The following is a 21,521-nucleotide window of genomic DNA, read 5'->3' on the forward strand; positions in this document are numbered from 1 at the left end:
TGTGGTACATCTACACAATGGATTATTACTCAGCTATCAAAAACAACGAGTTTATGAAATTCGTAGGCAAATGGTTGGAACTGGAAAATATCATCCTGAGGGAGCTAACCCAATCACAGAAAGACATACATGGTATGCACTCATTGATAAGTGGCTATTAGCCCAAATGCTTGAATTACCCTAGATCCCTAGAACAAACGAAACAAGACAGATGATCAAAATGTGAATGCTTCACTCCTTCTTTAAATGAGGAAAAAGAATACCCTTGGCAGGGAAGGGAGAGGCAAAAATTAAAACAGAGACTGAAGGAACACCCAATCAGAGCCTGCCCCACATGTGGCCCATACATATACAGCCACCCAATTAGACAAGATGGATGAAGCAAAGAAGTGCAGACCGACAGGAGCCGGATGTAGATCGCTCCTGAGAGACACAGCTAGAATACAGCAAATACAGAGGCGAATGCCAGCAGCAAACCACTGAACTGAGAATAGGTCCCCCGTTGAAGGAATCAGAGAAAGAACTGGAAGAGCTTGAAGGGGCTCGAGACCCCAAAAGTACAACAATGTCAAGCAACCAGAGCTTCCAGGGACTAAGCCACTACCTAAAGACTATGTATGGACTGACCCTGGACTCTGACTCCATAGGTAGCAATGAATATCCTAGTAAGAGCACCAGTGGAAGGGGAAGCCCTGGGTCCTGCTAAGACTGAACCCCCAGTGAACTAGTCTATGGGGGGAGGGCGGCAATGGGGGGAGGGTCGGGAGGGGAACACCCATAAGGAAGGGGAGGGGGGAGGGGAATGTTTGCCCGGAAACCGGGAAAGGGAATAACACTCGAAATGTATATAAGAAATACTCAAGTTAATAAAAAAAAAAAAAAGACTGTCACATAAACAACTGCATTTAATCAGAAAAAAAAAAGCTAAAGGTACTTTCAACACCATAATAACAACAATGCAAAAAAAAAAATTCATTGTTTAGCTCTACACACACAAACACAAACACAGACACACACACACATACACACACTCTCTGTCTCTGTCTCTGTCTCTGTCTCTCTCTCTCTCTCTCTCTCTCTCTCTCTCTCTCCGAATCAAATGTAGATAAGAGTGATGAAGCTAAGGAGTCTATGCTGCCAGTGAACTGAAAATGGACATCTTGTTGGTAGGATTTGAGAAAGGATTAGAAGAGCTAAAGGTACTTTCAACACCATAATAACAACAATGCAAAAAAAAAAATCAAAAAAAAAACAGAGATTTCTGGTACTAAACCAATATTCAAAGACTGTACATGGACAGAACTATGGCTCCAACTGCATATGTGACAAAGGATGGTCTTGGGGTCACCAATGGAAGGAGAAGCCATTGGGTTTGACTCCAAGTTCAAGGCAATGTCAGGGAGCAGTAATGTCGGTTATAGAAGAAGGGGAGCAGAATTGGATAGGGCAATTATGGAAAAGAAACTGGGAAAGGAAATAACATTTGAAATGCAAATGTAGAAATATCCAATTAAAAAAGCAATATAATTTTATAAGAAATTAAAAAAATGAAAGAAAGAAAAGAAATCTGCCAGCTAATCAAACCTATTGAGTCAGAAATCTAAAGAGTCACTGTCAGGCAATGGTATTCAGAGTAATACTAGTGGAAAGACTGAGATGATGATGTCTTAACTAGAAGCTCTTCTCTTTCAGATATCAGTGTCATAAACAAATTGCACAATAGGAATCCAAAGCATGGAGGCATTTACACTGAGCTGAGGAGATAATACTTGTCTTTCCTTTGTTTCTTTGGACCTTTTCTTCAGGGCAAAAAGAGTAAAAGCCACAAGCTCTGAGAAGAACAACTGTGCCCTTCCCAACAACTGGCTTTTGTAATGAATAAATTGATTATATAAACTCTCTTACTTACAAGAACCATATCAAGCAGGGAAGTCCAGATGATTCTGAGAAGATCGCAGCTCATGATTCCAATGTGTGGAAGGCTCAGATCAAGGCTATTTATTCAGAGAACCCGCTCATTCCCTACCCAAGACTCACTGAACTTTCCCACGGACCAGATTTGAGGGTGCCTTTCCAATAGTGTCTCCTGTGACATACTGGAAAACTTTACATACTATATATCTGTAAAGCTAGAGACTTCTCTTTGCTTCATTAGTACTTACATGTTCAGAATAGAGAATGTTGGTCAGGGGCTTGGCATGGGTAAAAAAGATCTAGGAACATGGTGTGGAGGAGATTATTCAGGATAATAATTCCACTTCCACGTCCATTCCTGAGACATACCGGTCAAGCTCCTAGTTTGTCTCGGTTTCCCAAAGTCCAATATTTTCCTCCAGACGTTTAATTGAAGGAATTTTGTATTACATTTTCTTAGTGTACATTCTTTGAAAGAGGACTTTATATATATATTCCTGAATGTGTACTCAAAAATATTGCTTTCCAATTTTATTTTTTGCAATGATATTGCAACAAAGTGGGCCCAGCTAAAGTGTGAATATAACAATATAAATATTGTATACCTACTTCTAATGATAATCTCCCAAATCCTTATTTTATACAAAAATTAACAGACATCAATAAAGCAAAGGAGAACATAGACCCTAGAATGCGGTCCTGAATTTCTTTTAGGCTTGAAAAATTTTGCCTAGAAATTTTGTAGTTGTATTTGTGTCTTTATCCCTCCACTGGTGTCCTTCCGGGCTACAGGAGTTGGCCTCTAAATGTTCCATATCACCAATGTAAGTCACAGCTTAGGTAACCCCCATTGATTCGTGGGTACCTCCATTATCCTGGACTCTTTCTCTTCCTGGAGATTTCCCCTACCTCCTCATCTCTAAAAGTTCAAGATTTCCTTTCCTTCTCCTGACTATTGGATCATATCTCCTGTCCCTTCCCACACAGGATCCATTTTCCTCTTCCTTCCATCTCCCATCTAGTTCCTTCCCTCAATCGGCCTCCTAGACAATTTTATGCCCATTCTACATGAGACTCAATCCTATGCACTTGGGGCATTCTTCTTGTGTATCTTCTTTGTATCTATGAGCTTAGTGGAGAATGTCCTGTAGTTTACGGGTAATATTACTTATAATTGAGCAATTTCAAAAACCCTGCTGGATCATATTTTTATAGTAGTATTCAACTTTGAAAATGATAATTTAATATGTGTGAATGTCCGGAGGAACAAATTTAAGTAAAAACAAACTTAAAACATAGATCAAATCACAGATTTTAAAAGTTGACCTAATAATAAAATTGTCTACTATCATAAAGTTTGATTATATCACAGGCAATTTTTTAAGTGGTACAATAAATTTGGCAGACAAATGATGTTTTTACCAAATAATTATGGATAATTTGACTAAGATCAAATAAGATAAATATATTATTTCCATTTTGATATCACTTGCTGGCATTTTTCCTCAAACATGATGTATATAGAATTAAACATAATGGTATTAGTTTTAAATTTTAATATTTATTTTAACCTAACCTATAAAGTAACAGGTTGTCTTATTTTATTCTTGTTGACATTCAACCTCATCCTTGATTTTTCAGTTCTTTGTTCCTTCCTGTCCTATGTCCCTCACCACTTATACTAGTCTCTCTTCATTATTCTTACATCTACATCCATATCCCACATGTTCAATATCTTCCATAGCACACTGTATAAAACCCAACTTTCTAATGTCTGCGACCTATATCAGTTAAATAAACTCAAGCCATCCACAGCTTCACATAAATACAAGTATATTAGAAGGAGATTCTATGATCTATATGAGAAAGAACACATGGTATTTGCCTTTCTGAGTCTTTGCTACCTTACTCGGTATATTTTCTAGTTACATTTATTTTCCTGAAACCATGATAGTTTAGTTTTCCTAGGGCTTAATGAAATGCCATTTCGTATATTGTCATATTCTTATGTATCTACATATCAATGAACATTCCTTACTATTCTCAATAAAACAACAATAGATTTTTTGTGAATAATGATGAGAAAGCTCAGATAGAGAAGTCAAGATTAATTACTGACAAACTAAGAAAAAAATTTCAAAGATAAAAATTTGTGGTTATGTTAACTAGATCAGTGTACATTAAGGTTAATAAAGGATGTGGTATTTATAATGTTTTAATAAAAATTAAAATTGTAGAATATTCAATACTTTAGAGAATGCTTATAAAATTGTCCATCACTAAGTGTTACTTACACTAAAAATTTAATATTTTTATAAAATGTTTTGGAGATATATATATATATATATATATATATATATATATATATATATATATATATAAAACCTTCAAAATAACATTAAGAAGTTACTGTCATAAAATTCAATAACAACACCAAAGACCGGTTATATGAATTAAAAACGGACTAGAAGTTATTGAAAACCTCTCCAATTAAATTCAGAGACTTAGAAAAGAGAGCCTTTTAATAGAAAGGCACATGGCAAACAAGAAACAATAAAATCCTGAAACTATACTAAGATGGTTACTATTCATTCCTATGCGCTAAGGTTCCATCAACAAGCATGGTAGATGAAGAGAAGGTATATGTCAGAAAAATTAATTCATGTTTAACATAGTAACTTTCTTCATAGTACCCAAGCAGACACTTCTCTTTTTTGTTGCTTAAAAAGTATGTACAAAGCACGGCTTTTGATTATAACACTAATATTTCAAAACTATCATTAAATATGCAAAGATCTTAACACAAAACCCATAGTTTTCATAGCAACCATACAAACTTAAGAAGGAAAAGAAAACATTTTTAAGTACATAGATATGCGTAATGAAGTCCCCACCTTACCAGTAACAGATGGGTCAAATTTATTGTTCTATGTATTACATAGAATACTCTATCCCAGTTCATTGTTCCTTAGCATATGTTTTTCCTCATCTTTCTCTGTTACTTATCTTCTGAAAGCAGGTTGTATTTCTCATAAAATTAGTTCAAATCATCCAATCTTCACTCCAACAAAAAGAAGGTGTTGACATTAGAGGAAAACCAATTAAAGGTTCTCATTCTTTATTGTGCAAAATTTTACATATTATTTTGTATGCTTAATATGCTTCTACACCTTAGTGATGACAATTCAAAATTGGCCTGAAATCCAACATTCTTAATTCACAATGTAAAAGCCCTTTAGCTAATCACAGAAAAGCCTTCAAAGTGTATTTACATAGGTTTATTTAATAATAATTCAACTTATAGTGTAGGGGAATAGTGATGTATAACATCTTTTCTTACATTTTTGGTGCCTCACATTATTTTATAGCTAAGAGATTTCATTAGAATCAAGAAAAAATTATTAACATCTTACTAAAATAAAATGAGAATTTTTCTCTGTATAATTCAGAACTTATTCTTGAACATTTTTGTGACACTGTTTCTTTTATATCCCTGGCAGTACCAGAACTCACTCTCCCTCTCACCTTTTCTCTCTTTCTCTCTCTGTAGACCAATCTGGCCTTGAACTTAGAGTTCTGCCTGCTTCTGCTCCCCAGTGATAAGAATAAAGGCCTGTGCCACCACACCCCGTTCTTGTCTACATCTTTAACATGCTCTTGTTTGATTATATTCCAAATCTTATGAAGTTAGTTCCCTAAAGTACCTAGAAAAACTCCAATACCAAAAATATATTTTGCATATCTAAGTCCCTCTTCCCAAATTCCTGATTGATCTAGTCACCTAGCAAGCTCTCTGAAGGAACTGAAAACAACAAATTTTGCTTTCATAACAGGAAAAAAGAAAAGGACTGTTTGCTGCACGATCTCTTGATATCACGGAACAATTCTTCCAACACTACAAAGTGAAATCTCATAAAGAAATGGGTACCCGAAGCCACAGTTTGTTACCTTCTATTTGGTTGTGCACACTGTGACCACCATTTCATTTTAACCAGGTTTAACGCAAAGGTATTCTCTGCCCCAATAATCCAATTCTACTATATTGACATATTCAGCCATGTTCAGATAAATTTAATCACCAAGCACACCAAAGTAAGGATTTATAAAATATCCAACAGAAACATGGGAAGAAATGCTACAAATATAAATTCATACAGAATAAATAAACAAAAGGTCATTTACTTTTTGTAACACAACATCTATCCATTTTCATTGTATTGATTGGTTCTGTGTATATTCAGAAGCCAAGAAAATTGTATTTAAGCCAGGACACAATTTGTGAGTTTTAGTTCTCTCTATTATATAGACTATGAAGACTAACACTTAGATATCAATGCTTAATAGAAAGCAATTTTACATGTTGTGTCATTTAACTATTTCTCGGATTTTTTTGTATAATTGAAAAAGTATAGCTAAATCTTGTTATTTAATATTATTCCCACTCAATTTCAATATCTACTTTAACTCTGAGTAAAAAGTCCAAATGGGATCTGATTACATATATTGGCCACATACGTATTTTTCTAAATATTATAAGGCAAAGTTTTATATGCTAGAATGTACACTTTTGGGAGTACTGGAATTTAGTTCATCCTTTTTCATTACTTTTCTCTGAAAGACTATTTTTTGCTAATTTGTTTCAAATTTTTAGAAGTATTGTTGTGTGTGTGTTTGTGTGTGTGAGTGTGCCTGTGTGAGTATACATACATACATATACATGTATATTTTATAATTCAAATATAATAAGACCAGAGAAAGTAGCTTGAGTGATATTGATAATTTATAGACACAGTGAATTTTTGTATATGCGTATATATAACCTTGAAAATATTTTCTGAGTATTTTTTCAAAAGCAATTTTTAAATATGTATACTAGATCAAACATGCTAATTGCAGTTTTAGCTTTTTCCACACTAATTTTATCTCATTAGATGTCTAGAAAGAAATATATGGATCCCTGAATCATATATTAACTCCAACTGTAGGTAGAATCAATGATAGATCTTATTTTTCTCACCTTTACTTCATAAATTATATATTTAATATGCTCTATTTATATTAGAAACGTGTACCACATTATACATATATATATGTATTTGTTGATAACTTCCTTCTGTAAACAAACATTAAGAATTAATGATTTATATACATTATTACAAAATCTAAGAACATTCAGTGTGTTCCATAATCAACTACCATAATGCATAAATATTAGAATCATTTCCTGACTGACGCTATTAACAAAAATTACTTGATGTACCATTCCTATAAACTAATTTAGATATTATCCATCTGAGTTTCTTCAAGGAAATGTCTAACTTTTAGTAAAGGGAAATATAGTAAAATTGTTACTGTCTTTGAATCACAAATGATGTCAGTATTTTTTTTCATTCTATATTTCTTTAAATTGTAAAATACAGTTTTGTTTAAATAAGTCATAACAAAAAGGGACATATTGATTATAGACAGCAAAAGAGAGCAAATGAAATTAATGCCAAACTCTAATATTTGAGCCAATATCAGAAATGGGAAATGATATTTTACTATTAATTTAAGGAGACATTATGTCATTTTTATTTAATAATTTTCCTGAATATTTTATGTATTTTCAGTTCAAATGGTATCTTCTTTCCTCCCTCTCCCATAAACCCCCCTTCCAGCTTCTTTGAAGATGTTCCCATTTCCACCAACTCACTTCAACCTCAATGCCCTGGCATTACCCTACACTGGGGAAACAAGTCTTCACTGGATTAAAGGATTTTAATTCCAATCATGCTGGACAGTGCATTTCTCTGCCACACATGTGGCTGGAATCATTGGTTCCTCAAACTGTACTCAGTAGTGGGATGTTTAATCCCCCTAATTTCTGGTGGGGTCTTGTTGGTTGATATTGTTGTTCTTCCTGGGGTTTTGCAAATCCCTTCAGCTCATTAAGTATTTTCTCTAAAACTTCCATTGAAACCCCCATGTATAATCCAATGGTTAGCTGCAACCATCCTCATTTATATCAGTAGGGATCTGTCAGAGCCTCTCAGGAGACATCCATATCTGATTTCTATCAGCAAGGATTTGTTGGCATCAGCAATGAAGTCTGAATTGGGTGGCGGCATAGTGGATGGATCCCTACGTGGGGCAGTCTCTGGTTGACCCTTTCTTCAGTCCCTGCTTGACTCTTTATCATTGTATTTCCTCCCATGAATATTTTGTTCCTTCTTCTTAGAAACAATGTAGCATCCACATTTTGGTCTTCTTTTAGCTTGGGCTTCATATGACCTGTGGATTCTTTCTTATGAATTCCACACTTTTGGGTTGATACACACTTCCAATTAGTTTATATTATTTGTGTTATTACCTCACACAGAATGATAATTTCTAATTCCATCCTAAGAATTTTATGCAAACATTGTTTTTGATAGCTTAGAATACAGGGTGTAAATATACCACATTTCCTTTATCCATTTCTTTGTTGAGGGACATCTGGGTTCTTTTCAGCTTCTGGCAAATATATGTATATATGTATATATGTATATATGTGTGTGTGTGTGTGTGTGTTTATACATACAATTTATGTGTGAGTATGTATGCAGATATATATATATATATATATGTATATATATATATATATATATATATATATATATATATATATATATATATATATAGTTGCTTTCCACATATAGCATCATGTGTCCTTGTTATATGTTGGAGCATCTTTTGGGTAAATACCCAAGAAGTGGTATTGCAGGATCCTCATGTAGAACAAATTTTGTTAGAAAATTCCAGATTGATTTCCAGAGTTGTTATACCAGCTTGCAATCCCACCAACATTGGAGGAGTGTTCCTCTTTCTCCACACCCTTTTAAGTATCATTTGTCTACTGAATTTGTTTTTATCTTAGCCATTCTGATTGGTGTGCTGTGGAATCTCAGGGTTTTTTTTTTTTTGTTTGTTTTGTTTTGTTTGTTTTGTTTGATTTGTTTTTTTGTTTTTTTTTGTTTTTTTGGTTTTTTTTTTTTTATTTCCATTTACCCGATGGCTAAGGATGTTGATATTCCTCAGTTAAGAATTCATTGTTTAGCTCTATACACAATTTTGATAGGACTATTTGATTCCCTGTAACATAATTCATTGAGTCTTTGTATAGATTGAATTTAGCCCTCTATCAATTGGAGGATTGATAAAGATCTTTTCTTAATCGGTTGGTTGCTTCTTTTTGCTAATGACAGTGCCCTTTGCCTTACAAGAGCTTTACAATTTTATGAAGTTCCATTTGTCAAATCTTTATCTTAGAGCATAAGCCATTGGTTTTATATTCAGGAAATTTCCCCAGTGCCCAAGTGTACAAGACTCTTTGACATTTTTCTTCTACTAGGGTTAGGTTATATGGTTTTATGTGGAGACCCTTGATCCACTTTTACTTGAGCTTTGTATGCGGTGATAAGAATTGATTGATTTCACTTCTTCTACATGCTAATTTCCAGTCAAACCAGCACTATTTGTTGAAAATGCTATGTTTTTTCCATTGGATGATTTTGGCTCCTTTGTCAAATACCAAGTTCCTGGTGTGTGCCTTCATTTCTGGCTCTTCAATTCTATTCCATTGATCTGGGTATTTGTCTCTGTACCATAACCATTAAATTTTTATCATTATTTTTCTGTTACACAGTTTGAGGTAAGGTATAGTGATTCCCAAAGAAGGAAAAGATCTTTACCAATCCTGCAAAAGGTAGAGTCCTTATATCCAAAATATACAAGGAACTCAAGAAATTAGACCGCATTGAGACAAAAAGCCCTATTAAAAAATGGGGTCAGAGCTAAACAAAGAATTCACAGCTGAGGAATGCCGAATGGCTGAGAAACACCTAAAGAAATGTTCAACATCTTAAGTCATAAGGGAAATGCAAATCCAAACAACCCTGAGGTTTCACCTCACACCAGTGAGAATAGCTAAGATCAAAAACTCAGGTGCCAGCAGATGCTGGCGAGGATGCGGAGAAAGGGGAACACTCCTCCATTGTTGGTGGGATTGCAGACTGGTACAACCATTCTGGAAATCAGTCTGGAGGTTCCTCAGAAAACTGGACATTGAACTGCCTTAGGATCCAGCTCTACCTCTCTTGGACATATAACCAAAAGATGCCCCCAACATATAAAAAAGACACGTGCTCCACTATGTTTATAGCAGCCTTATTTATAATAGCCAGAAGCTGGAAAGAACCCAGATGCCCTTCAACAGAGGAATGGATACAGAAGATATGGTACATCTACACAATGGAATATTACTCATCTATCAATAACATTGCCTTTATGAAATTCATAGGCAAATTGATGGAACTGGAAAATATCAAGCTGAGTGATGTAACCCAATCACAAAAAAAAAAAAAAAAAAAAACACACATGGTATGCACTCATTAATATGTTGCTATTAGCCTAAATGCTTGAATTACCCAAGAGGCCTAGAACACATGAAATTCAAGACTGATGATCAAATTGTGAATGCTTCACTCCTTCTTTAAAATGGGAATAAGAGTACCCTTGGCAGGGAAGAGAGAGGCAACATAAAAACAGAGACAGAAGGAACACCCATTCAGAGCCTGCCCCACATGTGGCCCGTACATATACAGCTACCCAATTAGACAAGATGGATGAAGCAAAGAAGTGCAGGTGGACAGGAGGCAGATGTAGATATCTGCCTAGAGACACAGCCAGAATATAGCAAATACAGAGGTGAATGCCAGCAGCAAAGCACTGAACTGAGAACAGGAAACCCGTTGAAGGAATCAGAGAAATAACTGGAAAACTTGCAGGAGCTCAAGACCCCATATGAACAACAATGCCAAGCAACCAGAGCTTCCAGGGACTAACCCACTACCTAAAGACTATGCATGGACTGACCCTGAACTCTGACCTCATAGGTAGCATTGAATATCCTAGTAAGATCACTCGTGGAAAGGGAAGTTAGTCCTTGTTCCTGCTAAGACTGAACCCTAGTGAACGTGATTGTAGGGGGGAGTGTGGCAATGGCGTGAGGATGGGGAGGGGAATACCCATAAAGAAGGGGAGGTGGACGGGTTGGGGTATGTTGGCCTGGAAACCGGGAAAGGGAATAATACTCAAAATGTAAATAAGAAATACTCAAGTTAATTTAAAAAAAAGAAATGAAAGGATCCAGTGTTAGAAATATGCACAAAAAATTAAGCGAAAGACTACAAAAATTTGGAAGGGAGATGAGATGCGGGCAGGTCTAGAAGGAGCAGGAGGGATTGTGGGTGCACTTGATCAGAGCACATTGTATTACATGTACGGAATGTTCCACAAATGAAAAGCAAACCTTCCCATCCTTTTGATATCCTTATGCTGTGTTACAATGCAAGGCTTTCAAGAGGAACACAGATCAGATATCAGCTCCTGCTTCTTCTTTTACGGGTGTCCTTGTGGTGAATAAATTTTACAAGCAGAAAAAAAAAATAAAGAAGTTCTTTTCTTGTTGAGGATAGTTTTCTCTGTCATGGGGTTTTTGTTTTTTCAAATGAGTTTTCAAATTGCTCTTTCTAACTGTATGAAGAAGTGAGTTGGATTTGTGATAGCAATTGCCTTGAATATGTTGATTGCTTTTGGCAAGTTGGCCATTTTTGCAATATTAACTCTACCAATCCATAAGCATGGAAAATCTTTCCATCTGAGATTTTCTTCAATTTTTTTCTTCACAGACTTGAAGTACTTGTCATAAAGATCTTTTACTTGCTTGGTTGATTTGACACTGAGGTATTTTTTATTATTTGTGACTAATGTGAAAGTTGTCATATCCCTAATTTCTTCTCAACCTGTTTATCCTTGAAGTAGAGGAAGTGTAATGATTTGTTTGCGTTAATTTTATATCCAGGGACTTTACTGAAGGTGTTTTTGCCTGAAATAGTTCTCTGGTTGAATTTTTGGGGTCACTAAAATATACTATCATATCATATACAAATCATGATATTTTCAATTCTTGAATTCCCTTTGATCTCCTTTGGTTGTCTAATTTCTGTGAATAAGATTTCTAATGCTGTATTAAAAAAGTAAGTGGAGATTGGGCAACCGTTTCTATTCCCAGATATTTGTTGAATGGCTTCAAGGTTCTCTCCATTTATGTTGATGTTGGGTACTTTTTTTGTAATATTGTTTTTACTATGTTTATGTATGGACCTTGAATTTATTATATGTACCAAATCTTTTAACATGAAGAGGTATTGATTGTTTTCATTCTTTTTCACCATCTAACAAGATGATCATTTGTTCCCCCACCCTGTGAGTTTGTTTAAATAATTGATTTTTCTACATGCTGACCTCCAGTTGATCCAACACCATTTCTTGAAAATTCTGTCCTTTTTCCATTAAATGGTTTTAGCACAGTTTTCAAAGATAAAGTGACCTTAGGTTTTTGCATTCATTTCTGGATCTCCAGGCTTGGATATCTGGTAAAACTTTCAATTACCATGGATGGAGAAACCAAGATACTCCATGACAAAGCCAAACTTACAAAACATCTTTGAACAAATCTAACTCTACATAGGAGAGTAGATGGACACTTCCAACACAAGGAAGGAAACTACACCTAGGAAAAATTTGGGAATTAATCTTTCAACAAACCCAAAAGATGATAGCCACACAAACGTAATTCCATTCCTAACAATAAAAATAACAAGAAAGAACAATAAATTTTATTTAATATCTCTTATCATCAATGGACTTAGTTCTCCAATAAGAAGATATAAACTAAGGGATTGGATAAATAAAGTGGACCGAACATTTTGCTGCATACAGGAAACACACCTTACTTATATAGACAGTCACTATCTCAAGGTAAAAGGCTGGAGAGAAATTCCAAGCAAATGGTCCCAAGAAACAAAACAGAAATAGCCTTTCTTACATTGAATAAAATTGACGTTCAACCAAAGATATCAAAAATGATAAGGAAGGACAAAATAATTGTCAAAGAAAAAATAATACTAAGATGAACTATCAATTCTGAACAACTATGTTTCAAATGCTAGGGCACCTAAATTCACCAAAAGAAACATCACTAAGACTCAAAGCATATATTGGCGCCAACACAATAATAGTGGGAGACTTCAATACCCAAGTTCATCAATTGACCGTTTGTGGAAAATGAAACTAAATTGATACAGTGAAAATAACAGAAATAATCATCCAAATGGATTTAGCAGATATTTAAAGAACATTTCATCCTAAACTACAGAATATACCTTTTTTTTTTTGCACCTAAAAGTAACTTCTCCAAACTTACCATATACTCTGTCACTAAACAGGTCCCTATAGATACCAGAATACTGAAATAATCCCATGCACCCTATCAGATTATCATGGACTAGTGCTGGTCTTCAATACTTTCTTATTTTTATATTTGTTTTTATTATCAATATTTGCTTAATGTGGTATTTTTGAAACACCAGCTTTCTTGATAGTTTGGCACTATGAAATCTAGGTTGGGTTTAGCCTAGTAGTAATCCTTCCATTTTGCCTCTATAGTAGCAAGAGAGAGAGCTCCATTCCATTCTTGGATATATTCTACATTTTGAGTGAGCATTTTGGGCACACTGTGCATTTAATGGTTTTCATCTTTTCTTAAATATATATTATTATTATCTCATCTTACAAATTTGTAGTTTGATAATTACATTTTAATATCATGGTTCCTGAATGGATCTTTTGATCTCATTTTGTTTATATGTTATCTCCATTTTAAATGGATTTTCCTTTGTGAATATTTTCTGTCTTTAAGTATGTTTTTGTCTTTATGTGATTTTATTATTGTTTATCAATGAAAAAATGCAATTTATTTACACCAGCAGCCTTACAGGAAGGGGAACACAAAGGTTAATTAGATATTTGTATAGTATGGGTTACTTATTAAAAAATAAAAATCTCTGAAACAAAGGACAGTGATGAATTTCACACTATCCTCCCCCAATGTTCCCAGCATACAATAATTCCCAGTAATGGCCTGAGGTCATGGGCTGTTGGGAATAGTTGATGGAAGAATAAACCCACAAACCACAGCATATTTAAAGAAAAACTTTCTTCCATACACACAGATACATAATAGGATTACATGGAGGTCAATACAATTAATTGAAGAAGATGAGAAGAGGAATGTTGTGAGGACAAGGAAAGAATTTAAACCACTGTCAACTATACAATGGTGAACATTTGTTCCCAAAAAGTGGTTTGTGTGCCAGAACAATAACAGCTGGACTGGACCCACCTTTTATCTACACAGAGTGTGGAGCTATGGTCCTATTGGAAACAATGAAGACAGAACCCAAAACAATAGCAAAAGGAGGAATTAATATAAGCAATCCGGTGATGCAAACTACCAAAGACATGTTTATGTTCCAACCAGAAATCGCAGGAAAACTAAAGTCATATTTGAGCGCCCCATCTAAAGACAAGAGTGAGCGAGCCATGGCCTTTCTCCCTTTCATATTTTTCAAGTACTTTACAGAAACAAGAATCTCAGACTGCTTTGTCCATGATTTATGAAAGGTTTTCTAGGTGTCATGTATTAAGAAATCATTTAAAAGTATTTTTAGCTCCTGACACGGTTTTATTAAAGTTCTCAAACTTCTTGGACTAAGATTCCAAAGTGTAACTAGGCCAACCCTGAGCTGTAAAACTATGACAAGGCAACAATAACAGATATTTTCATGGCCCAAGCACTATAGCACTGTACTATTGAGTAGAGTGATCCAAATTAATTCAAACAGCTCAAGAGAGAAGCAGAAAAAGGTTAGAAAAGTGATGAAGAATCAACACCTTGCTTGTGTATGCCAGCAATTATGGTTCTGCAGTAAGTCCTAAGAGGCAGTATCCAAGTAGCAAGGGGAGGAAAGGACTAAGGACAAGACAGGGAGAAAAACTAGCATGGCACATATATGGAAGAGAAAAACTGAAAATGTCCTGTAACTTAAAAAAAAAAGATTTTTTCATTATTTTCTCATTCCAATCAAAAGAGACATCCATGAATGATTCTCCTCTAAGGCTTCCATAAAAGAGGTAAAACGAAAAAGAACATAAACATTGAAAGTTTGAAAATAAAACAAAAGTAAAAGAACTTGTGTACGTTTCAGAGCAGGAACACTGAAAAATGCACTAAATCTGGTCAAGATGAAACGTAGAGTGGGAAGCAGGAATTAGAATTAAGAGCTGCAAGAGATAGGCAGGTGAGCAGTGACAGGAACATGGCCAGGCCTGAGAGATAAGGCTGGATCTTTACAGGGACACAGAATGAGGTAAGAAAACATTTCAAATAAAGCAGCACCTTTCCTTTCTGCTCACCTCAGTAATCCCATCCTCTAATATCCCCCATTGAAGGACTAAAATAGAAGAGTTGTGGTATGTATGTCACTCACTTCCCATTTACTTTTAACCCTGCCTCCAAAGTCAGGAAATCCAAACTTTCTAACTTCCAAGAACAAAAATACAGCCCCAGGTATAAGGAGGTCCTGAGGGCCAAATGACAAACTGCAGTTAGTGAGAGTAGAGAATATGGAGATGTCTCATTCAACATAGCAGAAGTGTGACGGCCCAAGCTAAGAAAGGAAAAGGCAACCATATCAGGTAAACAAGGTCTGCTTCTCATAGCATTAAACTCATTTATATTATTCATTCCTTATAAAAGAAATACTTTATTTGGGCTTATAAACCAGAATATCAGAGTCAGTGATTGATGATATCAGAGCAAAGATATACAGGCAGAGGTTGCTGACCATAAGCCGAAGGTGGAGAAAACTAGATTGAAATAGCTTCAATCCTTTGAAACTTCAAAGCCTACCCCGAACAACATACCTCCTGCAACAAGGACATACCACCTAGTGAGGTTACAATTTTTGGGCATTTACATTATTCTTAACTACACTTAGTCAAATCAATTCCCAGCTCAATCTTCATTTTGAATGAAGCTGATTTTCCTGCAAAGTGGCTCTACCATCTTCTCTTCCTAATATTGGCTTTCATCATGGGGATAATAGATGATTCTGGATGCATAGGGGATGTTTTTATTCCTATATATCACTCCATATACGTACTATTATGTGTACTGACATTTCAATGAGTTTCATTTGGAGAAGGTATAAATGGTTTAGCTTATATATATGCTTTCAACCTCTATTAACATCTTTTAGAAAATATCAAATATCCATTCTTGGTTAATAATTTCTTCTCTCATATGATAAAAAAATAAAATTTTACTCTAATCAAAATAATTCTCTATTATTTTAATATTGAAAGATACAGAAGAATATTAAGATAATGTGGAATATTAAATCAGCTGATCTGCATGTTCATTAATTAAGAACAACTAGAATCATTGATATGTTTTTGGAACATAATATAGTAACAAATACAAAAGCATTGAATAAATAGTGGCAGAAGACGAGTGTCATCATCTAAAATGTACCTTACCTTCAGATCCAGTGTTTTCTTTCATGCAGCAAGAATTCAATTTACCTACTCTTCCTCAGTATTTTTCAAACTCTCATTGACTCTAATTTCAAAGCTGTATCCTATAACTAGCATGATTGTTAAATTTCAAACCAAGAACAGTGCATGTGTCAATCATTTTCCGCCTTTCCTTATTTGTGTTTTATTCTGTTCCCAAAGGCCATGTTGTGTTGAAGTTATGAAGAATTTCTTGCTCCTTTGATGAAAATTTTCTGAAAGCATAGATTATTCATATTTGTAAAATACTGTTGATATGTTTACTAGTACTGGATATTATAGTTAAAATCATCTGGATTAGGAATTTTTGCATGTATATCATAACACACTAAAATATTAAAGATTAAAAGTAGAAGAGCTAGAATTTATCACATGTTTTTACTCTTCTAGGGTTTGTAAATTAACAAAATCTGAAAAATGACTTCTTTCTGTGAAATTCACATTCATGAGCTATTAAATTCTAATCAAAGAGTGTGTCAGCACCAATAAACTTGGATTAAATTATAATTGCAATACAAAATGTTTGTAGTAAGTATATGGGCAAATAATTTGTCTGAATATACTAAATAAGCATGTAATATAATCATAGGTTTGCTCTTCATTAAATAAGTACTCCCATTTATAACTTAAAAAATACAGATATTAAAGTGAGTTTTGTTATATAACAGCTAATAATGGTCTTAGTAATGGATTAAATCACCAAACAATGAACAGTAAGTAGGAATGTCTAGTGAGTTAGAGGTTCTTTCAAGCATCTTCAAGGGGCTAAAATAAATTCCTTTATAATTCTCCTAAATCCACTTATCATGAAATATTCCACATCAGAGTAAATAACACCAACATCTTTTCTTTTGCTCAAAAAAAGACATTGGCTTTCTTTTCTTCCTGCCCACACCACACTCATTCTTCTACCAAACACAACAATTTCCAACATAGCTCTCTGATATGACTCTTTTTCATTATCACTGACAGTACTTCCAGATAGACTTCAAAAACATCCTTAAAATTATTCTCTGTATCATTTCATAATACATAAATAACCAGAGTCCCTTCTATATACATTGTGAGTTAAACAAACTTATTTAAAACTGTTCAATGATTTCTAAGACATTTACAGTAAATGAAAATTATATGTCTAATACTGTTCCTATATTCCCATATGAGACATTGCCTAAGCTTCAGCTTTATTTGGACCGCTCTTCTATCTCTTAATCAATACAAACTACTCTCATATTTACTTTTTGGAAATGTCAAGCTCTTTGTCCTTTTATCATCCTTCTATTTACTGTGATTTTGCCCAAAATATAGATCAACTATATTTCATCTAATCTAACTTAAATGTCACTTCCTTATGACAATCTCCATGACCATATTTTTAAAATAGATTCTTCAACTACTTGCATACTATCAACTGTAACAGACTGATTTATGGATTCATTTCTTTCTTTTTCTTGAACTATAATGCAATTTTTATAAAAGAAAGTTCATAATACATTTTATTCATTCCTAATCTATACCACTATTATGGACCTGATACAGTAATGGAGACTTATTATTTATTACATGATTCAGTAAGTTTCAAAAATAAACTTTATACTATTCTTCATTTTAATAAATATGCATCCCATTCATTGGTTAGTCCAACATGTAGTAATTATGTGAATTCTTCAATATATTACAATTCAATGACCTAGTTGACATTGCCTATATATTTTAATTTGTCACAGATAGTCTGTGTCATATTCAACACAATACTGTGTTCACTGAGCAATTATCTCATCTGGCAATATATTTGACATGAAAGAATGAGATCCCATGAGGAAATAGATGGACTTCCAGGAGTGCTGACTCACTCAAGAGCACAGGAGAGACTTCTTCTTCTCAGAGGTAACTTCCTGGAGTGCTCAGAACCCACGAATGGAGGTGTAGTCTGTTACAGCATACTTTTGTTTCTATCTATTCCATATAGCTGAACCTGATCCACAGTTCTTGGTACACAAAAAACTCCTAACCCAAAACATCCGCAAAATCCCAGACAAAATGACAAGATAATACCTAAGGATAATAGGTATCGTAGAGAATGAAGACTCCCACTTTGAAGGGTCAGTAAATATCTTCAACAAAATTATAGTAGAAACCTTCCCTAACCTAAAGAAAGAGACAACCTTACACGTACAAAATTCAAAGAGAACTCCCAAAAATTTGGAGCAGAAAATAAATTTCTTCCATCACATAATAGTTAAAATATAAAGTACACAAAACAAAGAAAAAATATTAAAACCAGTAAGGGAAAAAAGGTTGAGTTACATAAAAAGGGAGACCAATCAGTATTCCACACTTCTTAAAATAGACTATGAAAGCTATCAGGTCCTGGGCATATATCACACAGATCATAAATGAACAAAAATGTCATCCCAGGCTGCTATAAAACCTCTCAACTACCATAGATGGAGATTCCAAGATATGCCATGACAAGAGCAAATTTACACAATATCTTTCCACAAATCCAGTCCTACAAAAGATGAAAGGTGGAAAATTCCAGTACAAGGCAGGAAACTACACCCAGAAAAAGAAAGAACACAATCTACTTTTAAAACACAAAAGAAGATAATGTAGGTAGCCACAGAAACATAATTCGACATCTAACAAGAAAAATAATAGACAAATCCAATCATTTGTCTCTGATATCATTAAACATCAAAGGACTCAAATGCCCCTGAAATGACATACACTAGAAATCAACTGCCCTGGAATAGAAACACTTTATTCTTCCTCTGTCTGCAATGGAGGGGTCAGAGACATAGCTATCTGATGGAACAAAATCTAGAATTGACCTTGTGACTGAGGAGTGTCTCAAACAGTCAGCCTCTGCTGTAGTGTACCTGAAACTGAATCCTTGTGAACAAGAATCCATAGGAGACTCTCACTTTGTTCGTGGCTGACTCAGGTATACCATTCAACTAATAAAGACCAGAACTTGTTCCTCAAACCTTATTGCATAGCCAATACAACTTTGACCATCAAAAAATCTCCAAGAACAATGGATTGACGTCCCATGGCCAATGAATAAAAGTTCCACCCTGGATCCAAGGCCACTTATCTAAGATACTCACCAGAAAGGTAAATATCCCTCACACCCATACCTGTGCTGCTAATAGTAAGTTTAAAAAAGGATTAGAGACAGTGACTTCACACAAGATTTCAGAATAAACCTCAGATTGCTGTCACGTCTGTAGTGGAGTCCTTGGAGATAAGAATTTTCTGGAGTTCTCTGAAAATGTAGAGGCCTGGAGTGATGGGATCATTGTTTTTTATAGAAGGTAATCATGGATAGTCCCCTACTATCAAACCGGATTAAGACTTTTCTCCTTTCAAAAACATTGATATTTTTTATAGGCCTTAGAGTTACCCATTTGACAAAATGGTCTCTCAGAACCATCCCTTCTGCTTGGGGCCCATGGGATATTTTACCTCGGACCAAGGAGCATTGATCCCTCTGGTGAAGGTTCACTGAAATCCAAAAGGAGGGAGCAAATCCTGGAATCTTATGCTACTTCCTTGAGTAAAGTCACATGATATGTTGTGAAGTCATCAGTCTGGTGCTCATTTCGTTTTGGTTGAATATACTTTTAGGGGGCAATCATGCTTAGGACACCTCAACTTTTCATGAATCATGTAATCTATATTCAGGCTCTTGCATATTCAGCTAAAGATGTGGATATGCTAGACTGTGCGGTATCATTAGAAGATGATGCAATGCTAGGACCTCCTGAGCTATTGTAAGCAATTTAATTTTTTCTCAACTACAAGGGGAATATGAATACTCTAATCAATTCTCCTGCTACAGGGGCATCAGCAACTCATCTTTACTTGGGGGTACTCATCCATTCTTTCTTTGATTAAGGAGGCATCATGTGTTATCCCTGAAGGAAAGGTTACTTCAGATCATTCTAGTTTGTCCAAAGTAGGTTTAGATATTAATTTAGGGTGAGGAAACCCACACTAGTTCCTGATATTATGGACTGTGCCACAGATATGTTTCCTAATTTTTCCCAGGTTCCTCCTTCAGTTCAAGGTAAACTTGGGTTTCAATTGGGATGCAATGAAGAGCCCCTGAAAAACATATTCTGCAAAGTAAGATGAATATATTCTACTTTCTATGAATAAGAAAATCTAGCAATACCCTGTAAGTTGAAAGGGGCTTAATACAAATTATTTTGATGAAGAACATACAGAGAAGGAAATGAAATGAAATCTCACACAGTTTTTTTTTCTTAAGGAAACTTAAAATTAATATCCCCTGACAATGGTTTCTTCCGAGAATCCACTTCTATCCATAGGATCTCAGTTCTATTCTTCTAAGAGGTCTTAATGTTTCCTTTCTTACCTGGATGGCCAGGCATAGATAAATGTTTGAAGGAATGGAAGACCACGTGGACATGATGTCCTCAGACATGTCAGTGCAAATCTGAGCCCTAACCTAAGTTCTGCCTTTAAGGTTTTTCTCATAAAATGGAGCAGTTTCATCTTTGTTGTCGATGATTATCCTGCTTCTGAACAGCTTGTGCAAAACATAAATCCAGAGATTACCACCCAATATGTAAGAGCAAATTCCCTAATTTCTGGCCAGCACGCCTCAGAGTACCCCGACACATAGTTATTCTGGACTGTGAAAACAGTTGCACTTGACTGCCTTCTTCCAGTACCCAAGGTAAACTTTTGCCTGAAGGATTCTGTGACCTTCTCACTCTTCCCAATCCTCCTAAAATGTTCTCTCTGAATAATGGGCCCTTGACATTCCAACAAAGTAGTCGTATCCCTAACTGATTAAACATATTTTCAAAAGTGACTCCTTCTATAATCCAATGACTCTGCTCCACTCCGGTTTGAATTCCCAGAGTCGTAGTTTAGAATCAGAGTATATAACCCTTGCAAACTGCAATAAGACAAATCAATAGAAATGTAATAATGTCAACATTTCTGCTTAGATCTTAACAGCTGAACAAACCAGAAGAATTAACCTAGCCAAAAAAAAATTATCCAAAGCCTTTGGCAGAAGAAATATGTTCTTGTCTTTTCTCTCCTGCATTAACAGAAATTATGAATAT

At 34.8% G+C, this 21,521-nt stretch overlaps 1 long non-coding RNA gene across 1 annotated transcript in view; it reads right to left on the bottom strand.

Annotated features, from left to right (window-relative positions):
• Positions 1–16,395: 16,395 nt before the first annotated feature.
• The window catches only part of LOC134484628 (uncharacterized), a 79,334-nt gene continuing 74,208 nt past the window's right edge, over positions 16,396–21,521 (bottom strand). Inside the window, exon 3 of the long non-coding RNA XR_010062146.1 lies at positions 16,396–16,628. This is a non-coding gene — a long non-coding RNA (uncharacterized LOC134484628). The remainder of the gene's footprint in view (positions 16,629–21,521) is intronic.

The sequence above is a fragment of the Rattus norvegicus genome (assembly GCF_036323735.1).
Source record: "Rattus norvegicus strain BN/NHsdMcwi chromosome Y unlocalized genomic scaffold, GRCr8 chrY_unlocalized_2, whole genome shotgun sequence".
In the NCBI taxonomy this organism is placed as follows: domain Eukaryota; kingdom Metazoa; phylum Chordata; class Mammalia; order Rodentia; family Muridae; genus Rattus; species Rattus norvegicus.